This window comes from Arachis stenosperma, chromosome 8 (assembly GCF_014773155.1).
Source record: "Arachis stenosperma cultivar V10309 chromosome 8, arast.V10309.gnm1.PFL2, whole genome shotgun sequence".
Classification (NCBI taxonomy): Eukaryota; Viridiplantae; Streptophyta; class Magnoliopsida; order Fabales; family Fabaceae; genus Arachis; species Arachis stenosperma.
In genome coordinates, this window is record NC_080384.1 from 33,577,644 (window position 1) to 33,582,331 (window position 4,688).

At 31.0% G+C, this 4,688-nt stretch overlaps 1 long non-coding RNA gene across 2 annotated transcripts; it reads left to right on the plus strand.

Annotated features, from left to right (window-relative positions):
* Window positions 1-928: 928 nt before the first annotated feature.
* Window positions 929-3,510, plus strand: LOC130943410 (uncharacterized). 2 transcript variants are annotated; one of them, XR_009071791.1, is made up of 4 exons: window positions 929-1,421; window positions 1,509-1,597; window positions 1,677-1,825; window positions 3,283-3,510. It is a non-coding gene; the product is annotated as an uncharacterized LOC130943410 (long non-coding RNA). The 2 variants fall into 2 exon arrangements; XR_009071790.1 differs by having other exon boundaries at window positions 929-1,597.
* The last annotated feature ends 1,178 nt before the right edge of the window (window positions 3,511-4,688 follow it).

A 4,688-nucleotide genomic window follows, 5' to 3' on the forward strand; every position in this document is an offset into this window, starting at 1 on the left:
TCAATGCACAGGCGTTATCCTATTTGTTTACGTCAACCTATTTTCAAACTTTTGCCGCCGTCTTTATTTTCTCAAACACCTAACTAGAATACTTGCACCCTCTTATGCTTCAAGTTTTAGTAAAATAATAGCCTCATGTAACATCTTTGTTTTGAACCATCTTGTAATTTTTGCTCTAGACCACACTTTTTCCTTACACCAAAGATCTACGAGTTGTCCGGTATTTGAAAAATTATATACATATATATGCCAAGACCTCTGCTTTTCTAAAGCATACAAAAATAAAGTATTCAAAACTATTTTAGTATTTTGTGTATTAAGTTAATTTTCGCGGATGAAAATTTCTTTAAGTGGAGTAGGATGTAAGACCCCGAATTTTGAAAAGTTATTAATAAATTATTTATGATCAATTATATTTATTTAAGATTATATTTTCGGAGATTTTTATAATATATAAGTTGAGTAAATTTTATTTATTATTTAGAGTTCTTATAATTAAAAAATAATGAGTATTTTATACACCTTAATTTTAATATATAGATTTTTAACCTTATTTTATAAATAAAAGAGAATCAATCTAATTATCATTAATTTTCGTTGAATTAGTATTTATTCGAAAATAGATTTCAAGTTGATAATAAAATGGTATTTCAAAGATAGTTATTATATATTTAATTTAAATTTAGATTATTACTCTATACTTATGTTTTTACTTTAAATTACTACCTTGTCTTAATCCCTAAAATTCCCGATTTCACTACACAACACAAATCCTAATTTACCTTCACTAACCTAAACCTTACCCACATTAACACACACACAGTACCTAACCCACCCCTCACTCAAGTCACACACTCAGACTCAACAAGCACACACACACACAAAAATAAAATGAAAGAAGAAAAGAAAAAGAAAGGAAAAAGGGAGAAGAGATAGGTCTGAGAGGGAGAGAGCGACGAGAATGGGTGAGCTGCAACGGGGGAGAAGGAAAGAGAGAAAAGAGGGGACCTGAGAGAGAGGGAAGGCACTGGGGAAGGAGAAGCTCGCTGCCGCCGTGGAGTACTGCTTCTTGCGCCGCCGTTCGTCCTTGCCGCCGCCAACTGCGCCGTCGCGGAGGAGAGACCGATTCCGTCACCATCGCCGCGCCGTGCTACACGCCATCGCCGCCACTGTTTCGTCACGAGTGAAGAACGCGCGAGGGAGGAAACAGAACCGCGAGGGAGCTCAGCCACAGAGAGAGGAGACGCGCGTCGGATCTGTTGCTGCCGGTCCGCCCAGCTGACCCGTTGCCAAAACACGTCACCGTCTATGAAGCTGTCTTTGTCGCCGCTGCCGGAGGTTGCCATCGGAGCGTTAGCCTCCGCTCCACTTCTGTCATTCTTCTTCTTACATTGAGTTGTTCGCGCCTTGAAGCTCTTTCTGTAATCATTCTAGCTATCTGTGGTTAAGGACTTTGATGTATAGATGTTGTAGGGTTAATTTTATGGGTTTGCATGTCAAAAATTAAGGTTGTTGCTGAGCCATTCAAGCTCCTGGCCGCTGTCGGAGCTACTGCCGGTTAAGTTTGGGGTGGCTGGCGCGTCGTTCTTTTATTCCAGTAAGTGTCTCTATCTCAGAATCCTCGCCTTTGATTTTCTGTTATGTGTTTTGAGGTTTTCACGATATTGATGTTTTAGGAGTTAATAACCGGGGTTGCATGTTGGGACTTAAAGATGTTTATGCTGTGGTAAAAGTGTGCGGGCTATGAATTGAAGCTGCCATTGACTTCGGGTCGAGAGGAAAGGAATTTCTTGAGTCATTTGGATTGTGGTTTGAACGTGTCGAGGTAAGGGCGTTTTCTTAAATTCATTTTACTTTAAAGAATTGTTATAAGTCGATAATAGCATGAAAAGTATATTTTTATAATTGCGTGAGTCTTATGGATTGAATTGAACTATTTGGATAGCTGTGAATATTTATTTGATTGATTTATTGAATTATTGAGGAAGCTGGTTATTCTGATTTGCTGTTTTTGTTTGTTAAGTTGATCATTGTTCAATTATTGGGAGAGATTTAATGTTGAAATTTAGTTTAATTTTGGAAATGTTTGATTTTAGAAAAGATTCAAAACCAGAATTTTGTTTGATTTTGGAAAGCATTGATATTTGAAGTCAGATTGGAAACGGGTTGGAAAATGTGGTTTGATAGGACCCTAAGGGTGGTATAATCCGAATTTTAGAGGAGATGCTGCCCAAATTTTTATAAAAATGGGAGATTTTATTTGAAATGGTTATTTAAAAAGATTTAGATTTTTAAGGATTTTATAAGTTGATTTTTGCTGTTGTTAAGAAAAGGGTTACGTTTTGGAGTTTGATTTATTTAGAAACGAATGAGTTATATTTTGAATCTGAATTATTGAAGAAAGTAATAAGTGGAAAGATGAGAATGAGTATGAGAATAAAGATGGATTTTTGAGTATGATTTTTGAATAATTGAATGACAATGAGAATAAATATGAAAATGAGATTTGTATTTGATTGAGATACCTAGGTAGTAGTAAGGATGGTGGTTCGTCCCGCTTGCTCCAGGTCTATGTTTGAGATTTGATAATAATGATGATTGACTTAAACTGAATGAATGTATGTTTGAGATCCTGGATAGTAGCGACAGTAGTGATTATCCCACTCGCTCCAGGTTGAGCTTTTAAACACCCGCCTGGGTAGTAGCCACAGTAGTGGCTATTCCACTGGCTCTGGGTTAAGCGGGTAGTAGTTAGGGGGTTGTAGCTCAAACCCACTTGCTCGCAATGGATGTTTCTGTCCATGGTTAGCTACCAGGACATGTCGGGTTGGCTATATAACCGACAGATGATATCATCAGCCATATGATAGGAATGCATCATATACACTTGTATGCTTTGCTTGTGTTTGAATTTGTTTGGGTTTGCCTAATTGCTAAACTGTTATTAACTGCTATTTGACCTATTTACTGTAACTGCTATCTATACCTGTGTTTTCCTTGTATATTTTGTCTGTGTTTGTTTCTGTTGTAGTACCTTCGAGTTTGGATATTGATGATGAGATGATGATTTGGTTGTGGAATTGTTTGAGTCGCTGAGTTGAAGGCTCTGGTTGATCATTCTTAGGAAACTTTTAATTTTCTTTTATAGTAAAGACTGAGTTTGGAATTTCCGGATATTTAATCTCTGAGTTTGAAAAATAATTTACCTACTATATATCTTCTTATAACAAATTATGAAAATCCGTGGTGAGACTATGTGGTTAGGTCCTTACCCCTCTACAGGCTTCTCTTTTCAGGAAACGGACGAAGAAGCTTATGAAGAGTAGTTGAGTTTAGCTTATGCGATAGATCAGAAGATGTTTTAGTTTAGTTATTATTATTCTTCCCTCACCATTAATATTATAATTTTTGCAAGAGGGATAAGAGTTTTGATATGTGAAGTTTATATATTGGAATGATGTATTTATATATATATTATTTGTATGTATTGTAGATTGTATTGAAAGGTATGGACGTATGTTTGAAAATTCGGTTTAAAATCTAAACAGGCTCATATTTTAGTATTAAATATTTTAAAAGTCGTCGTAATACCCGAACTAATCAGAGTGGCGCAACTGGAAGCGTGACATTTGATAGTTAGGATGTTACAAAAAATGTTGTGAAATTAATTATAATAAATTAATAATTAATAAATAAAAAATTAAAAGGGACTTTTTATTGCTTTTTAATGGCTACACGTTTTTATAATTTTACTTTCTCTTTATCTTTTATTTTCACATTTATTTCTTTTAATTTATTAGACTAAATCAATTATAATAATTATTTGTATTAACTAATTAAGTACTTTTTAATGGGTTATTATAACTATATCTTTATACTATAGGTTAAAAATATTATAAAAAATATTTTATAAAAATTGTTAAAAAATAAATATTTTTAAAATGTATCCTTAAGACACAAATTAACTAAATTATTTTTTAATTTAATGTGTTTGATTCATTCCATTGTATTAATTATAACTAATCAATTATATAATTTGATTTAATTAGGATAAATATTTTATCATTTAATATTTTATTTGATTAATTAAATTACATTAATCATAACTTCAAATATTTAATTTAATTAGAGTAAATATCAAATTATTTTAAATTTTGTTTGATTCATTAAATCAAATTAATTATAATTAATTTATTATTTAATTTGATCGATATAAATATTAAATTATTTAATAAATAATATATAAAGCAATGAAATAAATGAACTTAATTAATTCAATTTATTATCTTATTATTTTATATATCTCTTTTCTTTTTCTCTATTTTATATTTCAAGTACAATATTTATAATTTTTTATTTTTGTTTTTTTATCTTAATTTTGCTAATATTTTTTTATGATTTTGTTTTATATTAATTCTTTTTTTTATTTATTTTGATTGGTATTATTATTTTATTTAAACATAATTTAAATTTTTTGTAATATTTTTATAAAAGTTGATTAGTAGGTTTTTTTTTAATTATTTTTGAAAATTTTTTAATAAGATCGTATTTTGATTTTTCTCTTTCATCCTTTGTATTAATTAATTATATTAATCTTCTATTGCAATACATTTTTTATCTACTCCACACATTATCTTTTCTATCTTCTTTTACTTTTTTAATTGCTATTTTTGCTTTATTTTTAATTA